The following is a 23,092-nucleotide window of genomic DNA, read 5'->3' as shown; positions in this document are numbered from 1 at the left end:
GCGTTTCTTCTACTGCCATTTCCTTTGTGGTCTAACGTTCCTTCGAAGGCAACATCCGATGGTTAATAATGGGCGTGGTCGGTGAGCATAGTTGCCGTTATCTTGTGGCGATATCTCGTCGATTCGCGCAGTAGTTTTCCATCCTTATCGGTCTACCGCGGTGAAAAGGTGCGTGTTGGCAGCTTCGGCAGCGTCCACCCACTTTCAGCGGCGATTTGCTTCAGTTGGGAATCTATACTCAACGAATACAAAACAAAGTGAGGCAGACACGTAGTGCTTCCGTTTTGCTCGACAAATAGCGCATGGGCGAATATACTTACCTGTGAAAAGTAATGCCCAATAGGCGCAACCGCGAGTGCGACCGGCAACCCGGCACGCAACAGTGAGGCATCTTGCAAACCACTACAGCCACTTATTCACGTGAAGTGAGATTACGCAGTTTTAGTTTCACGAGTGTACAGGGTTCATGTACGCAAACGTGAAAAGCGTGCGTAGTCCACGCACATGTAATTTGCAACTCGTGCGCGACGCACCCCGCGCGTAGGGTGCCTGGATTCCTAGCCCCATCTACGAACAGACACTGCAGTAGCCACTCGTGATCCCGCGACCCTGTTGCTATGACGCCGTCAAGCGCTACTTCGCCAGGCTTAAGAGCTGAAAAATCGTCCTTCTACCTCAAAAAGGAAGGCCGTTTTTCGATTGAAACATTGGGTGAGGGTTAGAATGGGCAAATTGAAGGCGAAATCAACAGCTTAGGACATGACATCGCACCGAGGAAGTAGCGACGAAGCTGTTTTCGCTGCGAAGAGGCAGGGCAGGGCGCCGCCATGTTGGTCAAATCAAACCGGAAACATCAGAGGAGGGTGGGAACAAGTGCGGGGCTCAATGGGCTCATCGACAGGGCGGCCGTGGCTTCACAAACGTGACGTCAGGGCCTCTCCTAACCTTTTCTTTCCTCCACGGCAGGACCCCTCGCGCCACGTGACTCCGAAAGTACGGATTGGCCAGAACGCTTTTGAACAGCCATTTTCGGCGGCACCGGCGACGGCTGACTTATCGCCACCTGCGGTGCAAGAGACTCCTCCTTTCAATCCCTCTCTCCAGCAACAGCATGCAGCGGTCATGCGGCGCGCGTCACGTGGGTTGTGTTTTGAGTTCCTTTTTTTTCTTGTCATGCGCAAAAATGGAAAGGCTGTTTGTTGGCTCTTTGGGCGATATATACGTGTTCCCCTCGAGCGCCCTTAATTACGTCAGAGCCATGGGATCCTGGCGCTACCCCTCTCGAGTCATGTAAGCACGCCAGGGTGCGGCTCCAGTAATCGTGGCTTTCTATGTCGCCAACCAGTAAACCTGTTAAGTTTCCCTCTGGGTTCATTGTAGTCAAAACCGACGCAGCTCCACTGATCTCCGCTCGTTCACCACGCACCATTACGTGGCGCAGGCGACGGAGCTCGCTACGGGACGCCTTTGCCAATGTAACACTGGGTAAAAGAAAATGCGCGGGAAAGACGGGGCCGTACCTCCTTAATACAGCGCAGAAGCATGAAGGAGATCTTGTCGGACGCCTTCTTCGGGGTGTAGAGGATGGGGCGTCGAAGGAGGTTCCAGAAGAGCAGTTCGCTGATGTGTCTAGTGTAGCCTGACGTTGTCGAGACCCCGCTGTGGTGTTCGTCCCAGCGCCCGCACACGTGTCTGCAGTCAAACATTGTGGAAGCAGGTCAGCAGGTTTAGCCTGCGCGTTCGCCCGAAATGGAACCAAAGGTGGAAGATTTAGCGTTAAAGCTTGTTCCCTTTCTGCCCCCCCCCCTTCTCTCTCTCTCTCTCTCTCTCTCTCTCTATATATATATATATATATATATATATATATATATATATATATATATTATATATATTGGAGAAGGGCTGTCTTTGGTTGCCGTAGCAAATAGTAAAAAATGGGTATAGCTTCTAACAAAACTGTTTACTGGTCGACGTTTCGATCGGATGCCGATCTTTCTCAAGACAACATTTCGTATTTCTGTGAACGTATTTATAAGCTCGTCGTCCAACGACGCCGAAAAAAAAGAGGGGGGGGGGGGATTTGAGGAGAAAAGCAGCAACAAACGCACACTCCCGGCGAGGTGACGTGAAGGTTTGCAAAAGAGAGAGAGAGAGAAGAAAAAAAAAGCAAACGAAAGAAAACACAAAACCAAAACAAACCTAAACATGCAGAAAAGAGAGAGGAGTACACAACTCTTTCAAAACGCTGTCCTCCATGGTTCATCAGCTTGTAGAAAGAGTGACAGGTAGCGCCCACTTCAGAGGGGGCCGCTCTGCTCAAGAAGCGAAAGCGCAAAGCAGTAACAGGGACGCTCTCACACAATCACTGGGGGGCACAGAATTCCAATGGTCACTGACATTACGGGAAGAGTTGACAGGAAGCGGTCGCAGCCGCACACATGTTTCAGTGACACCAACGCTACAAACAGATAGGACGGCTCGTTAAGAGTGTAGGTACGATTGTGTGAGAGCATCCCTGTTACTGCTTTGCGCTTTCGCTTCTTGAGCAGAGCGGCCCCCTCTGAAGTGGGCGCTACCTGTCACTCTTTCTACAAGCTGACGAACGATGGAGGACAGCGTTTTGAAAGAGTTGTGTACTCCTCTCTCTTTTCTGCATGTTTAGGTTTGTTTTGGTTTTGTGTTTTCTTTCATTTGCTTTTTTTTTTCTTCTCTCTCTCTCTCTCTCTTTTTTGCAAACCTTCACCTCACCTCGCCGGGAGTGTGTGTTTGTTGCTGCTTTTCTTCCCAAATCCCCCCTCTCTCTTTTTTCGGCGTCGTTGGACGACGAGCTTATAAATACGTTCACAAAAATACGAAATGTTGTCTTGAGAAAGATCGGCATCCGATCGAAACGTCGACCAATAAACAGTTTTGTTAGAAGCTATACCCATTTTTTACTATATATATATATATATATATATATATATATATATATATCTATATATATATATATATATATATATATATATATATATATATATATATATATATATATACATATATATATATATATATATATATATATATATATATATAAAGCTCGTTAATTCGAACGCTTCGGTATCCAGAACGGTTAATTCTAACTGGGATTCCCTTGCTTTCCATCGATACTCGCAGAAGTCGGCCCCGAGTGATTACAATGTGTTGGAAATCCGAGGCAAACAAAATTTACTAGCGACGCATGCAAACCAGCGTCGAGGCTGGATGTTGCACCACGTTATTTGTCAGCAGATGACAATTCTGACGCTGTGCTGGAGCCCTCCGGCAAGTTTCCAGCGATGCTCATGGAGTCGGGACTGAAGAAACGGAAAGCAATGCATGTTACCGATTACTTTCATTTTGATTGCCTCGACCCTGCGTAGTAAATAAAGTTGTTTTCGCGCATGTTCAGCGTGATTACTTCGACAGTACGGCTCACTGGTCACACGAATACGGTGTGGGTGCTTGTTTCCGGCGCATAACTGACTGATTCATTAATTTAGTTCCCTTTTTAAATATATTTTAATATTTATATATGTTTAACATTTTTTAGTAATACCCTGCCACAAACGTGTAGTAGCGCCTAATTCGCGATAAGAAGGCCCGAAGGGGCTTCTGTGTGTTCTTCCCGCGCAGTGTGGCGCGATGTCAATTCATTCTAGCCCCCCTCCCGCTAATTCAAACTCCGCTTAATTAGAGCAGATTTATTGTCCCCTTTTAGTGCGAATTAACGAGTTTTAACTGTGTGTGTGCATATATATATACATGTATATATAAACAGAGAGATAGGAAAAAAAGAAAGAGAGAAGAAGGGAGAATAAAAAAGAAATGCGCAGGAGACGACGCCATCACCGCAGCGTTACAAAAATATTTTTTGGGCCCGGAAAGTTAGCAGAAATATTCTCAGTATACCGCGGACAGTGATGGAACCACTGGTCTGTTGAATTCCCTCACAGTTCTGATTGAGTAATAAGAATATTGATGACAAAGACCTTGTAAGGACGATGAAGACATGCGACATTGTCGAATTTTATAGAAACGGAATTTCTTAAATCATTAAGCTCCGTTCAAGCCATAAAAGATGCTTAATTTAAAACCAAAAGCATGGAAGATACTGAGACACCTAAACGCTTTCTCGTTTCGTGTTAGAGGTACGTATAATGGGCGAGAGTGACGTAATGTAGGCCATCACTAAGTACAGAGCTATCAGCGTTTTAACTGAACGTGAGCAGTCAAGTGGTATGATAGGCCGCACTAGACGCTCCCCTACAATCATCCAGCCATCATATTTCATGTAGGAGGTTTTAATCAGCGGCCGCCTGTCCCACAAACACGATTCTGTGACGTCGTAGAAATATTTCCGCAAGGCGCTGGGAGGCGCCACCAGCTTCATCTGCTTTCTTCGACATCTCTATTGTTCCTTTCAAGTTTGGGATAAGGTTGGTGTTATTGTAACCGGGAGAAAGCAGGGCTTTTAATAAACACAAAGTTATCGACTTATCTGCCTACTCTAGGCTGTATGCAGGTGGTTTACAGAATATTTGTTAACCGCATAATATTTTGAAAAAACTGATAAACAGGCGAGAAAAAGCCCATCGGCAACAAATGACCTTTATGCCATCAACCTGGCAATAGCCCAATCCGCGCAGTCCTATAAAACTTTTAACATGGACCGCATAGATAACTAAAACCTTTGATTCAGCAGAAACTTCGGGAATGAAAACATGGAGAGTACAGGAAGTATGCGAGGCGTACATATATACGTCTCGTTAGGATATGTGCATGAAATGTACGGCGTTATAACGATTTAAAAAAGAGAGGAAGGTTCACTATTGGCCCGTTCGTCACGCAAGGGGACAACCTTACCGTAAATATCTGCAGCCTTCCTAGAGGAGATGATTAGGAGGCTTGATTGGGGGGAGTCATTGGATGCGTCGAAATTGAGAATACCTGAACCAATTAAGGTTTGCGGATTGTATTGTATTGTTCACTGATTCCTGACGAGCCCTGCAAAGAACGCTCCACGAACTGGAATGGGAAACCTCGGTCGCAGGTTCAAAGAACTATACGAATAATTTGAAGCAATGGGATCACTTCCTGAGCCTAGTTTGTGAATCATCCAGAAGGTGGATGAACACGTTGTGAGTTCCGATCAAAACCACGGGGGAAAAAAATCAGTCTTACGATTGCTATTGGCGGCAGAGTTTTCGGCAACCTCTCAAAAGTAATGAATGGGCTATTGAAAAGCTACGCTATTCAAAAGTAATCAATAGGCTATTGATGTCACTAAAAAGGCAGGTATTCAAACAAGGCGTAAACTAGGTGTTAATTTATTGGGCAGCAACAAGACGACTCACTGGACGCCTTGAAAAAAAAAAAAAAACTCTGATCATCCCAGCGGGCGTTACAAAGAAGAATGTCGGAGGCAATGCATGAAGATGTTAAACAAGCGGCTTCGATTAGGAGTGAACTCGGCTAGAAGACTTTCTAGATGAAATTCGGAGAAACAAATGGAGTACGGCTGGGCATGCAATTCCGAGATTTGATGAACGGTTCACCACTACGACAGTGTAGTGCCCACCGAGAGACGGCACTTGGTGTAGGAAACGACGGATAACTCTGTGGAGAAGGCATAATAAAAAAAAAAGATGGGGAAGATAAATATGTGTGTATGTGAGAATATTTGGTTCGTTAAGTTGACGCTGAAAATAAGCAGGAAAAGGGAATTTGGCCGTGAAGTTCTGACAGCTGTTGTCCTTTTCAAATCCCATGAGAGGACATGTTGCGACTGTGGGTGACCCTGTTGACATGGCAACCAAACAGGTTTAGTTTGATTGATTGCGAGGTTTAACGCGCCGACGCTTCCCAGGTGGACGCGCCGTATGGGCAACCTCTGATTAATTTTAAGCACCTGCGCATCTTTAACGTGCGCTGAACTCTCGACCGCATGGCGACCAAATAAGAATCGCTGAAACGGACACTTTCTTCTTACGGCAGCAGTCAACGCCATGGGGCAATATACCTAGAGCGGGCAAGTTTTGAGCATATGCAGCTGTCACGTGTGTCATATACGTTCGTGCTTAGCCTACTCAGGCGCCCTAGAAATGTCTAACTCGTTTTACGACGAGCTGCGCAAACCGGCGGTATGTTCTCGAAGTCCATGACGCATGCATTTAACGCGTGTTTTACTAAGCTGCTGCCATGGAGTCGAACAGGTGGAGTGGGTGCGTACTCGCACCCGCGAGGCCAAAGTTCGAGTCCCATCCGCAAATTTATTCTACCTCGTATCTATTTTTTCGCTCCTACCCTCTTTGCGACGTCGGTCACAGTGGGAGCCATTTCGCTGCTGTCGACGCCGCTATTCCCACTCAAAGGGCAACTTGATGTTTTCTTTCATTAAGAAACGAAGGTTTTAAGTTGGCAGTGTATTGTCTTACGGCAGCCGTGAGAATTACGTTACCAAACCTTTCACAGTAGTCGCCTGCGTTTCGAGTTATTCCGTATAGCTGTCGCAGCTAGAGCTATATAAAAGAACTTTACCCGCCATTGGCCAAGCACGCCATCTTGGGAATCGTTGGGTTAAACATTCCTCAAATACCCATTATGCCGACCGCTTCTGAGGCGTTGTGATTCAGTATTCGGTACCCGCTTGGGGATAGGAAGGCTATTGTTCGAATCCGTCGCGATGCAGCTTTTTTCGCAATTTCAGAATTTCACAATGTAGTATCGGGGTTTTGGCATCTCGGTGTTTCGATTGTCGACCACCGGGGGGCTACGCCTAAGTTACAAAAGGTAAAGCCATTTGAAATAAAGCCTCTTCCGTTCTACCCTTTCAACGTGAACGCATGTATCTGCTTGGCCCTTCGGGACCGCCGTGTCGCGTCGACACTACAATAACGCAGGAAGTACATTTTATTGTGAAGTGGGTTTCCTTAACTTCTTATTCAAAATATCTGTCATCTTGATTATCCCTGCATATAGTATCCCCTCTTGCACTATGTTCTGTGTAACGTCCTAAATAACATGATATATCAGGGTGTAACACCTGTGTAAGCTATATCCAGTCCACTACAGCGCTGATAAAAACGAACGCGCAGTGACCCGCTGGTGCGGAGCACCACAATCTGTTCTTGCCCTAGTCTTGAATCTAGCGCGGCTCAGTTTATAGGTCGTGACTTTGAATAGCTCAGGTTATCTGTCATGCCAGTTCTTGAATATTTATGTCATGTCTTGAATACCTGTCATGTCTCAGAAGAGATAAGGATCGCCTATGTGTTGTATCTGCTACGTCATATTTTATGTATTTTCAGTCACAGTGATATCTGTATTGGGTTTGGCTGTATGTTGGATGTGGGGTTGTTATATGTAGGTCAACGGGAATGCAAGGTATGCTTGCATAAGTCATCATACTTTTGTATATGTTGGTGTCGTCCATGCGTGTTAACCCGTTGCGGTGGCTCAGTGGCTAAGGCGTTGCGTTGCTGAGCACGAGGTCGCGGTCTCGATTCCCAGCCGCGGCGGCCGCTTTTCTGATGGCGGCGAAAAGCAAAAACGCCCGTGTGTATCAGATGTCGGGGCACGTTAAAGATCCCGAGGTGGTCGAAATTAATCCGGAGCCCTCCACTACGGCCCGCCTTATCGCCTGCGTTGCGCTGGCGCGTTAAACCGTACAATTATTCAATCAATGAATCCATACGTGTTATTTCATGTTTCATATATCTGGCCTATCTTCCTAAAGGAGGAATTGTATCAAGGGAGGGAGTATATAGTATGGGGGTTTTTGCATCTTGGCGCTTTGGTTGTCTACTCCCAGGGGTCTACGCCGAAGTTATAAAAGGTAACTCCATTTTGAATAAAGCCTCTTTCGTCCTACCTTTTAACGTGAGCATGTCTCTCTGAATCGCGCTTCTGGGCTGTCGTCGACGCGACGCTACAGGCAAGCTTCCGTTCATCGGGCTTTTGTTAGCGAATTTGTGCAGTGGCATCATTCCGACACTTATCGCGCGATTAACACACACAGGACTCCTACTGGGTAGGGCCGGTTTAGAGCTAGGTTAGGTTAGGTTAGGTTAGGTTTGTAAACTTCTTTCGGTACTAATTCTGGCGGCGGCTCCGAGAACCGACCCTCATTTCTAAATACCGGCGCAGCAGAGTCGGAAAGCATGTTCCCTAAGTGGCGTCGCTGGGCGCACGCATACGTTTCCTCGTCGCTCTCACTCGTAGAAGTCGTTGCAGGGTTCCACGCTCTGGTCGAGTGAACGCTGCAGGTCCCTCTCGAGCGAGAAGCAGCCCTCCAAGACACGGCACTGACCGGGGTGGGCCCGGAGGGTGGCGGGAACGGCGGCAAGGGTCGCGGTTAGCGCGACGGCCAGGCTGACCACGAACGCGACGTAGCGGGGCACGCTGTGTAGGCCGGAGGTGTCCTGCAGAAAAGTGGTCGGGCGGTAGCCTGGAAAGAAAAGCCTTTTTAAGGCTGAGCGGAAGGGACCCTCTGTGAGAGTTGGGTACGACATTTTAGAACCCCGACGACCGCAGTGACGACGACGACGATGACGATGGTGATGATGTCTTATACTATCGTCTTGGTTTTTTTAAGTGGCTTTAAATTGGATTCGTCAGGGTCTGGTTTTAAAGCGAAGCGTTAGTGTTCTCACTGATGGTGTCTAAAACACGAAAACGTCCTGCAGGAAAGCCACCTTTCTCGGACGATGATGATAAATGGTCATGGGTGAAGTGAAAGAGAAAAACGCTTCAGTGACCTGAATAGAACCTGGGTCTCTCGCGTTATAAAGAGGGCGTCTACCCGATTGCTTCATTTCGACATGGTCTAAACTCAGTCCCAACTCAAACATATACAAAAGAATCCGTCAGGAGCAAGATTTTTCGACTATCTTGGTCGTTAGACGGAGGGATGCATAACATTTTTTTCCTACGTTGTTCGGCCTTACCACTGTAATGCATTGGTTGTCCTTTTCGCGGAACTCTACTGCCTTAATGTATCTGTTGCGTGCGGCAGAAGAGAAATCCCGTACCATGCGGCGTACTGGGCCGACGCCCCAGCAACAGTAAAGACGTCATATCGATTTACAATCGTTTTCATGCCACGTCAGCATTCCAAATGTCGATTTTCATTTTTTTTTCATGTTGTTACGAATCAGTTGTGTTGTGTTGCCTGGACGGGGCGCCTCTGCTTCAACTGCGCTCAAAGCGGCTCGGTGGTGTACTCTGCCACAAAGCAGGACTCTGTATCACGCTGTTCTGATTTTTTATGACCATGAACCAACTAACCCACACCAGACAGTTCCCGTCTATGTCCTATGTGTTTTCTAACCCTCCGTCCCATTTCATTTTTCGCTATCATCATTTTTCTCTCCCACGAAGGCTTCAGGTTTTGCGACTAAGCACAGCCACGGAACCATGCATATTTCTGGATGTCAGGCGTCGCAGGAGGCAACGAGGATAAGGCATGGCTAAGGGTCCCTCCTGCGCATGCGCGCAGGCTCAGAGTGTCCGTTCGTGGCCTGAGTGCCATTTCCTCCTGACTCAGTGGAAAGTGTTTTTTTATTGTGTGTTCTCTGATTTTGTCTGAAACATGGGGAGGCATTCTCGACCATTGGGATGAAAAACATAAAATGTGTGCCCTTCGGAGAACCATGCCTCCGTTGACGGACTTGGCTGGAGGGTGTTACCTATTCGCATTAATATGTTGTCTCATCCTAGTATTTTGTATAGTCGCTTTTCTCTTTTCATGGTGGATTAAACAGTTTAAGTATGGCCTCCGTGGCTCTTGTCATAGTTTGAAATGGAGGCAACTGTCATCTGAAAGCCGCTCGCCAGACAACCCACCTCGATGAGACGGACGTGATCGAACTAATCCGTTTGATCGGGCTTATAGGGTATTGTCAACTTTATGCTTGCTCGTTAACAGGCCGTGCAAGTTAAGGGCGAAAGCTTTCCGTCAAATTTAACCCCACGTACTTCCCAGTGGGGCGTCATGGCTCGAAGTCTGCACGTCGTCGGGGAGGGTGGAGCGAGCATTATTTCTTTTGACCTATCCCGATTATATTGACGGCTACGCAGCATTCCCGAGAAAGGTGGCCTTGTGGAAAGGCCGACAAAGGGGAGGAGAGCTAAATTTTACGCAAAGGGAAAACACGGCCTGGCCATATTGTTACGTTGTGGCAGGACAGAAGTGACAGGAACTATGGTTAAGAATAATGAGCGAGCTATTTCATTTAATACGAGGCAGGCATGAGAGCGCCAGCGCGAGGTACACGTCAGCTACTTCTTCGTCGCTGTGGACGGTGGCCACGGCGCCACGAGGCACTGTGCACCTGTTCCCGTGACGATATCAGCTCTAGAGAGAGAGAGAGAGAGAGAGAGAGAGAGAGAGAGAGAGAGAGAGTTCCTTTATTAGTGTCTCTATTGCAGGACAGTGTGGGCAGGCGGGTGAACTGGTGATGCCAAGCCTGTGACTTCTTTCCGCGCAGCGGTGACAGCCGATTCACAGACGAAGAAGGAGAGCACGGTCAGCTCGGGTCAGTCCCCTCGAAGGAAGCGCGTGCGGTAGCTTGCCGGATGCAACTCGGGATTCTGGATGCATGGCTTAGAGGTCCCTTCGGATAAAGTACCGCGCGACGTCCAGGGGCCTGATTGCCTCACTCATCGAAGTGGATGGATGATGCGCTTCTTTTGCCAGGCGATCAGCCTCCTCATTTCCGTTGATGCCTACGTGAGCAGGTAGCCATACTAAGTAGCCATGAATACTAAGGCCTCTGGCGCTGAGGCTGTGCAGTTTGCTGGCAACACTTTGCACAGCGAGACAGCTGAGGTGGGCCCGGTCGAGCCTCAGGAGAGCAGCCTTCGAATCTGAGAGGATGGCTACTTTCCGGTTGGTGAGGTTCTGCTCGCACTCCTTAATGAAGTCCGCAGCCAAGTGAAGGCCCGCGATTTCTGCCGTTGTGGAGCTGCTGGCCACTGGCAGGCGGCACTGCCTGGCTGAAGCGAAGGCAAGCACGATGGATGCTGCAGCTTCCGCCCCCTTGTCTGGAAGCATGGAAGCACGGACCCATCAATGAATATCAGCACGTGCCCCTCACGGTTCTCCAAGCAGGCCGCTGCTTCATGCCTTAATTCACAGAGTGGAGTTATCCTTTTTGAGGTAACGTGCGGTAGAGTTGCACTTATGGTGATCTTACTCGTCACGTGGGGTGGAGGAGGTATGATGTGATCCGTCGAGAGCTGGCCGATCACCGTTTCGAAGGTACGGACATTCATACCCATTCGAGAGTGAGGTCGTTCTCGTAGCCGTTCGAGAAGGGCGCCTCCGTTTGGTGCCCTATGGAGCCGTTCGACGTGATTGAGAGCTCGCTGTAGGGCGCGGAGTGCGAGGGGCCAGGCACCGGCCTTAGCAAGAGTTCCATCGCATTGCGACGATCGGGGCAAACCTTTAGCTGTACGAAGTGCATTTCTGTGCTCACTCTCGAATTTCCTAAACCGCGATGGCTTGACGGTGACAAGGGGCATAGCGTAGAGGACTGCGGTGCACACAATAGCATCGTAAATTCGGAGTGCCCAAGTGTGTGGGCGCCCACGCCCCTTGGCCAAGAGTTGCCGGATGGCTTTCAGGACGCCTGGACTGGCCGAGAAGCTGTTTGATTGCCGGGCCCCAGGTCAGGCAATGGTCAATAGTAAGTCCCAGATATCTGACCTAGGTCTTCCACCGGAGCTGTGAGCCGTGTACTTCCAATTGGGGGAATTCGATACCGGGCTCTGGGGTTGGGGTGGAATATCATAGCTTCTGACTTGGTAGTAGAAAGATGCAGTCCGATTGCCGTGATATACTCCGAAATCGCATCCAGCGCTCTTTGCAGAGCTTTCCTGATTTAGCTGCTCTGACGCTTCGGTTCCCGGGTCCACAGTGCAACATCGTCAGCATAGACGAAAATGCATACGCTGTGTTCTAGGTCTGTTGGAATGCTGTCAGGTAGGCCCGACAGCGCGAGGTTGAAGAGCAGCGGACTAAGCACTGCACCTTGGGGCGCTATTCTGTGTGTGGGAAGGGGAAGGAAAAGGAAGCGTAGATAGACGAAGACAGGAATGAAGGTGGTGGAGAAATTAAAAAGAATGGCTTTATAATAGACATGTCCGCACTAATACAGTTCATGCGTTTTAGTTTACGCTCCCTAACAATACAGTATCGCTTCCAGCTGTCACTGCTTCGTAAAAACGCCAGCACTGCCTTGAATGCCTTGTTGGCACGCAGCGCGTCTTGCTAAGGACCCAATAGTACTTCTTCAGATACAACCCAACAGTCAAAACAGGCTATTCATCTCGTTAATTGTTCTTAAGGATGCGCGTAGCGCGGGCAGCTGCAGAGAACATGTGGAATAGTCTCTAGTACATGGCATGTTTCACAATGGCGTCACTCGCAATGCCGATGAGGTGCTGGTAGCGACGGGTAAAGGCTACGTCGAACGTTAGTCGGTGAAACAGCGTCGAGTGGTTTGACTGAATACCAGGGGCAATCAAAACTTACGGTGCGGGTCAAGCCGGTGTAATGAGGGTTATCAGGTTGGGAGCAGGCTCAGACTGGTCCCACTATGACTTGCCGTTGCGAGGCGAGAAATTGTAGACAGAAGTGCGGTCGTGTCCGGCCTTGCAAGAGGCAGGCGTGCAGTCATAAACAAGCGAAACGCGAACACAAAAATATGAAGAAGGACATGCAAAATAAAAAAAAACCTCTTCGTGTGGCCGAAATAATGGCGCGCTATTGCCATTTTTGGAAAGCTAGATTTCCCAACTTCCTTACTGTTACAAATACACGCTTGAAGTTGACCTCCTTGGAAAGAGAAAAAGCGCTATTAGTGTGTTCTGGTTTGTATTTTTGTGATCGCGTTTTAGTTGTCCATGATTGTACCATAGCTGCTTTTCCAGAAACCATCTTTGTCCCCGCGTCAGCGCAAACCCGAATTTCGTCGCGAATTTTATTTAACTTTTTGCTTCAACACCCTAACGTTGAAGACAACACAGGAAGTTTGGGCTCGTACCCTGTTGCTATAAAAGTGCACACACGTATATTTTATATGCACAGTGCGCAAAAAAGCGATATCTTCCTATGTTTACCAATACAGGCGCTTTAAAAAACAATTTCACCTAGAAATTCAGAATGCCAGACTGCCTTCTGAAGGCCATTACCCTAACGCCGGGGCGCAAAGCAGGGAATGCGCTCGTACGGAATTCAATTCTAGAAGGTGATTTTGTCAAGAGTCGCAGCGCAGCGCCCCCGTGGAGAGTATCAGTGTGCAGGCTTTACAGATTCGGGCTGCCCCTGCTGTGCTGGTGCACCAAGAACGCGCCGCTCTTCTTTATTTTCCTCGTGTTTCGTAGCCGGATCTATAAGGCGCCGGCTTAGACCGTTGACGAAGGGGTGCTACAAGGCCGTCCGCGCAGGCAAATGCCGAATCGCACACGACGGCGAGGCAGGAGTGAGGTGGTTTGAAATGTAGGCAGGTGGGAGGTTAGGGCTGTGACTTCTGAGCGGAGTTCGTTGGGGGGCGCCTCGATGTAGGCTGGTTCGACGCGGTCAAAGGAGATGACTTCTTCGTTGGTATAGGACAGGGTGATGGCGGGCTTCGGCGTCTTGTTATGTGCCTGGTACGGTCCATCGTAGGAGGCTCTAAGGGGCGCCTGTACAGCATTTCGCCTGAGGAAAACTTGGGTCGAAGACGCAAGGCCGAGATCCACAAAGTGGCTGCGTTCAGAAGATCGAGGCGGGACCGGACGCAGGTTATGAATGTATAGTCCTGCAGTCATGAGAGGTACTGCAGCGGCTGAGGCGCGGAGGCCGAAGGGACGAACAAGTCAACAGAAAGTCCCAGGGGTGCGCCGTACAACTTCGGCCGTTGAACAGCCCGGATTCCGAAGGAGGACGCACGCAGGCTAAGAAGCACTATAGGACGGGGATCGACCCACTGCTCTCGATTCATGCGCGTAGTGAGGGCAGCCCTGAGCTGGCGATGGAGATGCTCAACGATGTCGTTGGCACAGAGATGGTATGCCGTGGTGCGGCATGGTGTAGTCCTCAGCAGGCGGTTGAGGGATGTGGAGAGATCCCATTCGGATTGCCTGCCTCGATCTGTGGTACCAATACCGGGGCAGCCGAGGCGGTTAACTCAGGTTGAAACAAAGTGTTTGGCGACATTTTATGAAGTGATGTCCGGGATGGGCAGAGCTTCGGGCCAACTGGTGAAGCAGTCAATCATTATCTGAATGCACTGAAATAACGGTAAGGATGCGATCAAGTTCCAGGCAAAATTGTCAAACGAAGCTGCATACCGACGCGGTGTCTACGTATAATGCGAACGTAGAGAGCGACAACGTGACGCCATTCTTTTACGCTAGTCTTTGCTAAGCGTAAATACGGGTGCACGCCATCCCGCTGGGTGGCGACAGCCACTTCATGTGTGGCTTTTCTTCTCAGCTAGGGCGATTTTTTTTACTCAAATAAATTGATTGTGAAAGCCACTGCTGTGCACTTTATGGGGAATGAATACTCCACTGTATGTATGTATGTATGTATGTATGTATGTATGTATGTATGTATGTATGTATGTATGTATGTATGTATGTATGTATGTATGTATGTATGTCCCTCAGTCTTTCGTTTTGCGACCACATTTGCAGCGAAGCAACGAGATACGCGGCAACGCTTTTGTTGAGATGAAGCAATCTATTAGCTTACTTGCGCCGCCGAAACGCTTTGGGGCACATCCACCTTTATCGACGTTCTCTAATGATGATGGTGGGATGATGTCCTTGAAATCTTGGGCACATATCCACTCCGGCGGATTGGCGAGGGATAAAGTGTTGACTGTGCCACCTTTATCCACGTGCTCGTCGGGCGCAGCTCTCTCGCGCAGTTCGCAGGAGGCGACATGCAGGAGGCGTCACTCGCATCAGGCGACATCGCAGGGTCGGTCGCTTGTTTTCGTGGGGCAGCTCATATTATAGCGCGATATGGGTAAGATGCACATAGTGGGCAGCCATTGACGAAGGCAAACGTTTCCGATAAATCGCGCAACAATAATTTATAATAACATATACTAAACATTTGCGCTCGGGTAAAGCTCAGCAAATTAAAGGCTTCGTTGAGCTTGACATAATGAATTTTGAGTTTTCATTTCAATGATGCCGTTTTCATTTCGGCAGAATTGTTTTCGTTTTGCGATCATTGCGTTTCGATTTTGGTCGTTTTCGTGTCAACTGGGGTCAAGCTACGCTTGCACGTCTGCTTCCAGAGTACAGGGCTCGGTAATTTTTATTGAAAATGTGCGCCTTTTGAAGTATTCTTTCTGCAAATAAGTGGTTTAGCATCTTTTATCGCGGTGTCGGTGTAAGTAGCCTATCGCTGCTTCCAATCAATGCTCTGCATCACAGCGGAACGTCCCCTCCAGCACTAACTTGGAAAAAGCACGTCGCTGCCAACCAGCCCGTACTTCTCGAAGAGAAGATGAAGAGGAATAAGAAGAAGCTGAAGTCCGTGGCCAGCGGTGACACGCATTCCGTAGTCTCTGCCGGCCCTTTGGACTTCAAACAGCCCATGGGCGCGAAAGTAACCGCGCTGGCGGCACTGGCAGCCTACTACGTCCCCGTGATCAGCCTGGGCACCTGGAGAAGTGACCGGCGTGGCCGGTCGAGGAAGAAACTCCCAGGCCCGCACAGGGATGGCAACGGGGAGGCAGCCAAGGCAGACGGGAACTACTCCATCTCGCTGCGACTGTTCCTCGCCAACCGAGAAGTTCCGCTTTTGCTGGCATTGTGCTCCATGACAGGTATGCGGAGCAGCGAACTTTAAGAGATCTGTGCCGGCCAGCATGCGGATTTATGGGGAAATTGGCTGCGTCTATTCTGCGGGCAGTGGTAGAAATACCTAGCCGAAATTCCACCGATACTCGGCTCTCACTGGCTTGTGAAACAAAGTGACCTTAATAATAAGCGTAGTGTTACTGCCATCTCCAGAAGTAACAACAGTCAGACCCAGAAGTAACTTAACGTGACCTACCGTAACGTAACGTAGCCTACCCAAGCCGCCCTTACCGAACATAGCCTATTATAACCGAACCTAACGTAGCCTAGCCCATCACAAACTGAACTAACCCAACCGAATATAACCGAACCAGACCTATCCCAACTGCAGCAAACGCAAACCTATCTTCAAGGGGCCATGCAGACAAAATACAAGTTGGTTTTATTCGAATGGTTCTCAGGAAGAACAGAAAGTGTGTCCGAAGTGCGTACGTCTACGGCCGCTTTCTGGCATGTCCGGCCAACATCCAGGTTCTGGCAGCCACTGATCGTACGTTGAACAGCCAATATTCGGCCTCCAGCACTTCGGTTATTTCTCCGGCCGCCAGTGTTCAGAGACACAACGGCAGGTAGCCGGCTGCCACATATATAGTTTACTTGCAGCGGCCGATGCTCAGAAAAAGAACGGCCGACGTACGGCTTTAGGGCATCCTTTTTTTTCCTTCGGGAAGCGGTGTTCAGCCGAAGCACGGCAAGCGATAAGCCACAAAATATTCGCGTTCTTGTGGCAGTTCATGTTCGCAAGGAGACCGGACGGAGTGCGGCTGCCGTGACTTCGCTCTTTCTACGGTGAACCGCGCGTCTAGCGGCAGAATATTTGTTTTGTTCGGGAACCGGTGTTCCGACGTACGGCCCCAGAATGTACGTTTTTCTTTCGGTTAGCGGTCTTGAGCCGTATTACGGCAAGCAAACGACCGCGGAATATTTGGCAACCGGTGTTCTGGAGGAGAACAGCCGGCGTAAGTTCTCAGGTTATCCATCCTTTTTCCGGTAAGCGGCCTACACCCGAACAACGGCACGCTTTTAGGCGCGCCGAGAACCCATGCACAACTGCTGTTTAGAAGCATACCGGCCGGCGCCGTCGGGTTTTTCCTTCGGCGTGGAAAAAGCCGTTAGGGAGCCTAACGAAGCAGAACGAGGCAGAACCAGGCAGACTGGACCCAAAATGGTGGGTTTGCGCTGCTGCACAGTGCGGCTCAGTCATCTGCTTGCGTTGCATGCAGTGGGCGTACACCGGCCTCAGTACAGTTATTGTACTGTGGCTGAACTGTAATGCCCGTAGCATGGCTAAACTTTCTACAGCTTTTGTCCGGCTGTAGTCCGACGACCGCATCTCGGAGGTCAGCCGAGATGCGGTTACCGTCAATTTCGTAGGGCGTAAGGGACGGAGACCCGCCGTAGGGCTCCGGCAATTCGAGCCCTACGCCGGGAATCTGACCGTATGAACGTTAGGCGGTAGACTGGCCGACGGAGACTGGCAGTTGGATATCCGATAGTGCGGCCGTGCACGGCCAAAAGCTCCACATTTGGACACCGGCCGTGCTCGCCTGCCGGAAAAAAGCCGGATGGAAAATCACTGGCCAAAGTATACATCGGCTTGAATTAGGTCGGATGGTCGTGTGCTACATGGGCCCATGCAGCATAGGACTGTTTGGCCTAACTCAAGCCGATGTAGTTTAGCCAGTGATTTTCTACCTAGCCTTTTTCCGGCAGACGGGTCGATGTCTCCAATACTCTCCACTTGAGGGAGCGAATAGCCTCGAGCTGATGCGTCGACGAGGCCGGCGGGCGAGGCGTGGTAGCGCTATGACTGGCGAGGCTTAGCTCACCCGTCGGTGTGGTACAGTCTTCTCGTGGCAATCAATGGCATTCCGATGGCCTGAAAGGTTCACTGGTAATGTCCACTGAGTCCTAGCGCCTTCCTGGTTCACATAGTACCCCTCATTAGTTCTTGTCGAACGAAGTTCGTTCATTTAAAGCATATAAACACCGAGCTGATTGAAAACGCCTCTGCATCGCTCGGCTCCCTAACGGCATTTTCCTCAGCTAAGGAACAACCCCACGTACCCCGACCCCTTTCCTTCAAAACACAATTTGTTCATGGTTTCTGGGTGCACAGACGCTTGCCATTGTTCGGCTGTACACTGCTTACCGAAAGAATGACGGATAACCTGAGACGTTACATCAGCTGGTCTCGTCCTGAACACCGGTTGCCCAATATTCTGCGGCCGTTCGCTCGCCGCAATTCGGCTGAAGACCGCTAACCGAATGAAAAACGTACATTGTTGGGCCACATGTCGGTCGGTCTCCCTTATAACACCGGTTGCTCCAAGGAAACAAATATTCTTCCGCCGGACACGCAGTTCACCGTAGAAAGAGCCAATGCACGGCAACCGCACTCCGGACGGTCTCCTTTCAAACACCAACTGCCTCAAGAATACGAATAACCTGTGGCGGGTCGCTTGCCGTACTTCGGCTGAACACCGCTTCTCGAAGGAGAAAGGTATGCCCTAAGGCCGCACTCCGGTCGTTCTTTTTCTGAACATCGGCCTCCGAAAGTGATATCTGGCAGCCGGGTACGTGCCTTTGAGTGTCTGAACATGGGCGGCCGGGGAAATTCCGAAGCGCTGGTACCTGAATGTTGGCTGTTCAACATACGATCAGTGGCCGGACATGCCAGACCTGGATGCTGGCCGCACATGCCAGAAAGCGGCCATAGACAGGACGGTCCTGGGAGAGACTTTCTTTGCTGCCTGGGATGTTTACGTGTGCGTTCGTAACTTGCGTTGTTTAAGCCCACCAATCTTACTGCTATCAAATAAATATGCATTAAATGCAAATGGGTCGTAATGAATTGATTGATTGATTGATTGATTGATTGATTGATTGATTGATTGATTGATTGATTGATTGATTGATTGATTGATTGATTGATTGATTGATTGATTGATTGATTGATTGATTGACGGCGTATTGATCGCTTCCGTTATAAGAGCCTCCGCAGCCGACAATCGATATCGGCATACCTCGCATTCAGCAGCACAACGCCTTTGCCTTCTAAGCATGGCTTTGCTCAGACGGTGCCGTAGGAGTCATAGAATGACAAAGCTCTACCAAAGCGGACGCTTATGTCAATGTGTGACAGCACAGCCACCCCGCAGCCAATCGCACAGTGGCCCATAATGCCTCATAGGTTTTAGTGCGGGAAATGAGCTAGTGGGTCGCATGGCCGTTGTCTTTTTTCCTAACTCTATAGCTGATTTCGGAGAAGTTTGCGTCACACGTGGTGTCAGTGCTTTTCTAATGAGGCAATCTTTTGAATGAACGAAACTTTCATTTTTTCTTTGCATGGCCATTTTAAACCTACCCAACCCAGTAAGACGATCGGGGCGTCGATCTCGTGATAATTGTAAAAATAACAGCACGATCCGGAAAGCCCGATGAACGAAACGTTTCCAAATTCTGGAAACCGAAAAAAAGTGCCCTGCCCATTTTCGAACTGGCTGCCAATAGAATCTAGACTACCGGGAAAGTACCTCTCCTGTAATGACATTTCTTAGCTTCACTGAGGCATGAATCTTCATCAGAGAGTTGAGTGGAATAACTGTCATACCCATGTTCTGCAGAGCTGCATGTCCTATGGATGTGGCACGGTTTAGGAGCTCATGTGCTTGCTGTAGGGGATGGGTTCTGTTGTTTGATGTTCACAAGCAAGCAAGATACCAAGGTTTTCCGGGAAATGCTCCTGTGCATGTGGTCCGATATAGCGTGAAGAGGGGTTGGGCATTTTAGAATAAAAGGTGGCTGTGCAGTCACACATTGACATAAGTGTCCGCTTTGGTAGAGCTGTGTTATTCTATGACGCAGGAAAGTTAAAGGCTCCTTCTGCACCGTCTGAGACAAGCGGGGCTTAGGTGGCAAAGGTGTTGTGCTGCTGAATGCGAGGTATGCCGATGTCGATTCTCGGCTCGGAGGCTCTTATAACGGACGCGAGCAATGCGCCACCAATCAATCAATCAATCAATCAATCAATCAATCAATCAATCAATCAATCAATCAATCAATCAATCAATCAATCAATCAATCAATCAATCAATCAATCAATCAATCAATCAATCAATCAGTTGACTGATCAAGAACAGAATTGAGGCACTCATTAAGGAGATCTAATGTGTCCTAAATTAATACATAGCCACCCGTTAAGCAGCGCACCTCTTCTTTAAGTGGTCGTTCACGCGAGAAACCGGTCAGCAGATTTTAGACATGCCGTAGAATAGAACCCTTGACTTCCACGTGCGACGCGCAATAGCCTCACCTGCAGTTCAGAGCTTCAAGTAACAATTCTTAACTCGCGATGAACACTAGCGATATTTATACCAATATAAGCTTTCCCTCCAAAAAGCTTACTCTACGTTTTGGAACGTCGAATTCCCGCATGATAATACTCTGTGGATGCTTAGGCAGCAGCTTGTTCGCCAGACTGCCTGCTACTGCACGCACCCGTTCTGGGCTTGCGGCAAAAGATACGGTCAAGTATTAACTGGTGTACCGAATTTTACGTAGAATATAGGTGACGCAGTTAGCCCCTGAAATACAATGATTACGCAAAACGTTTAGTATTAGGTAGCCGTCGGCATATATACAAGTTTATGTCGGCGTAGATTACCCAAGGGACCCACCGTGGTTCCGCCATTGTTCCATTGTTCTGCCGCTGGATGCTAATGCTGCAAAGGTGTGAATCAAGGTTCAGTAAGCCAGAAGCCTAGATCCCGGCTTGTAACAGCGATCCCAATGATGATGATGACGATGATGATGATTGCTATTTGTTTCCCCTTTGTAGCGGGGTGATGACATGTCATCTTACCAACAAGGACAATATACCTATGTTTTATACTCTGGTTTAATACTAGCGCTGTTTAGGGCAGGCACAAAATACTTTTTTTTCTGTTACAGGACAATAATAAAAAAAATTGGCCGCGTATCTGCTCCTTTCGTGGCAAATGTCGACAAAAGACGATAGTCTTTGTCGACATTTGCCAAGTAAATGCCTCCCTTCTCTTTCCCGCTCACCTCTCATGTTCCTCTTGCGTCGCTCTCGTTCCAAGGGGAACACGCTAAATGTTTGCTCAAGCCTATTTAAATTTACCGCGTTCCACTGCTCCAGGCCGGATGCCTCGTTGCCAGCGCTGCCGTACGGCGGAGACACGTGTGTATTGAGGCGCCCTACTTCAATGTTTAGAGTACCGCGTTTCCCTAGTCCACGTGCGTTCCAAGCAGAATGCGGAACCTATCTAGCGGAACCTTTCGTAACTGTTGCCACTTGATTTATTGCTCTATGGCGCGGGCGACAGCAGACGATGGCGGAATGAATTTTTTTTCTGCAGTTGATGAAGTATGTATTCTCGCACAAATCAAACATGTGATTTTTTATAAAGGAACGCTGCATATATCACTTCTGTATTAATTTGTTGTCTTATATTTGCGTACTGCCTTGTTGTTCTTCAACAATGTTGACAAGAATGAACATTACAACGGACTTAGACGGGAAAATTTAGCTGTGACTATATGACTATTGCGCATGCCTTGTTTTACTTTGGCTGGGTGGCTGAATCGAGTCACAGACCGACAGACGGACAGACAGACCGACAGACATACAGACAGACCAAAATTTCTGGGTTTAAGTAGCCCAAAAAAGACTATATCGTCTTTAAAAGTCGCCTTCTTCTTTTAGTGTGGGGAGATAGTGGGTGGATAGAACGGGGAGTGCAATGTGTGTGTTCACCGACGCTGATCCCTCTACGTTCTTGTCAACTCAGCGGCCTGGGGCGGAGGAGGCTACCTGTGCGGCACCGCTGAGGCCGTCTTCAAGAACGGCCTGCTCAGTGTACAAGCTCCACTCGGCTATGCCATCAGCCTACTCCTCGGTGAGCCTAGAGAAAATCTCTTCTGGCCGCGTTGATGTGACAGTCTCGTTGTGAGCTCACATCGGGCTCTGCCTCGCGGTTGCTCTTGACCTGCCTAGCTGCTTTTTGCTCTCACGTGCGGTCGTGCGTGCTTGCTAACACTAACCATGAAAGCACTAGATGTGCGTCCTTGACGGAGCACAGGATTTCTGCATTTACAAGAGAGCAACGTGACGTCGACCGGTAATCCCACTCGGTGGTCCATGTGCCATGCGCTTGAGATGTACACAGTGTCTTTTTCACGGATAGTTCAACATATTGCGTTCGGTTCCGAGTTAAAAAAAATGCGAGCATCTACACTCCGTGGGTGATGAAGGGGGGGGGGGGGGGGGCGAGGCTGAGTACGAGGACTGGAAATGACATCCAAGTTTGGCCCCGAGTTACATCCGATTTGCCCCCCCGACCGTCATTCGATTTGAGCCGGGAGTTGTACCTTTATTATTTCCTAATTGAAACTGCAACTCACGGCTCAAACCGAATTTCGCTTGATTTTTACTTGATGGTGGTATGCGCATGGATGGACGCGGACGGACATTGGGAGGTCCTAAGGTACTCCGCACCATTACAGGAGAGGGAGTAAGACGTTTTACTCTTCAGTGCAAACTCCGTGGTCGTAGCCCAATGGGTAAGACGACTGACACTAACTCTGTCTGGTCTACGAGACACAGGCTCGAATCATGCCGGTGCCGGTGTGATTTTTTGTAATGTAAATGGTATGCGCGCGGACGCGGGCGGACATTGTGCGGTTCTAAGGTACTTCCTACCTAAAACCACGAACGATTGACAGTCTCCGGTTGTCTCTATTGTTTACAACATGTTGGCGAAGCTATTAAGCCCATTATGCTTTTAAGGTTTGGACGTTACTTTTTAAAGTCGTTTTCAACTCAAGGTGTGCCGCATACTGTTGCAAAAAGTGCTTCCACCCCAACGAGACGATGAGCACAATGCATGCACATGTAAAAACCTGTCCAACCTACTAAAACTGTGGTCGTGGCTCATGCGTGTCAAGGCTGTTCAGCTCAAAGGAAACCTTAATGGCGAATGTTTTGCCTTGTTGTTTCAATTCGAGCAAACTTTCAGTCAGGTGAGGTTGAGCCTCCCCACCCCGCGCCAGAGGTGCTGCCTTACACCATCATAATGATCGATAAAAACGGTTCTGCTGCATAATGCCGAGGACACTTTGGAACGTGTTACAATTTACGAGCTCCTCATACGAATGGAAGAGTGAGCCATTCTAAGTTACC

The sequence above is a fragment of the Haemaphysalis longicornis genome, unplaced genomic scaffold (assembly GCF_048455015.1).
Source record: "Haemaphysalis longicornis isolate Haplotype H1 unplaced genomic scaffold, Haemaphysalis longicornis Haplotype H1 scaffold_7, whole genome shotgun sequence".
NCBI lineage: Eukaryota > Metazoa > Arthropoda > Arachnida > Ixodida > Ixodidae > Haemaphysalis > Haemaphysalis longicornis.
Note: the sequence above shows the minus strand (reverse complement) of the source record.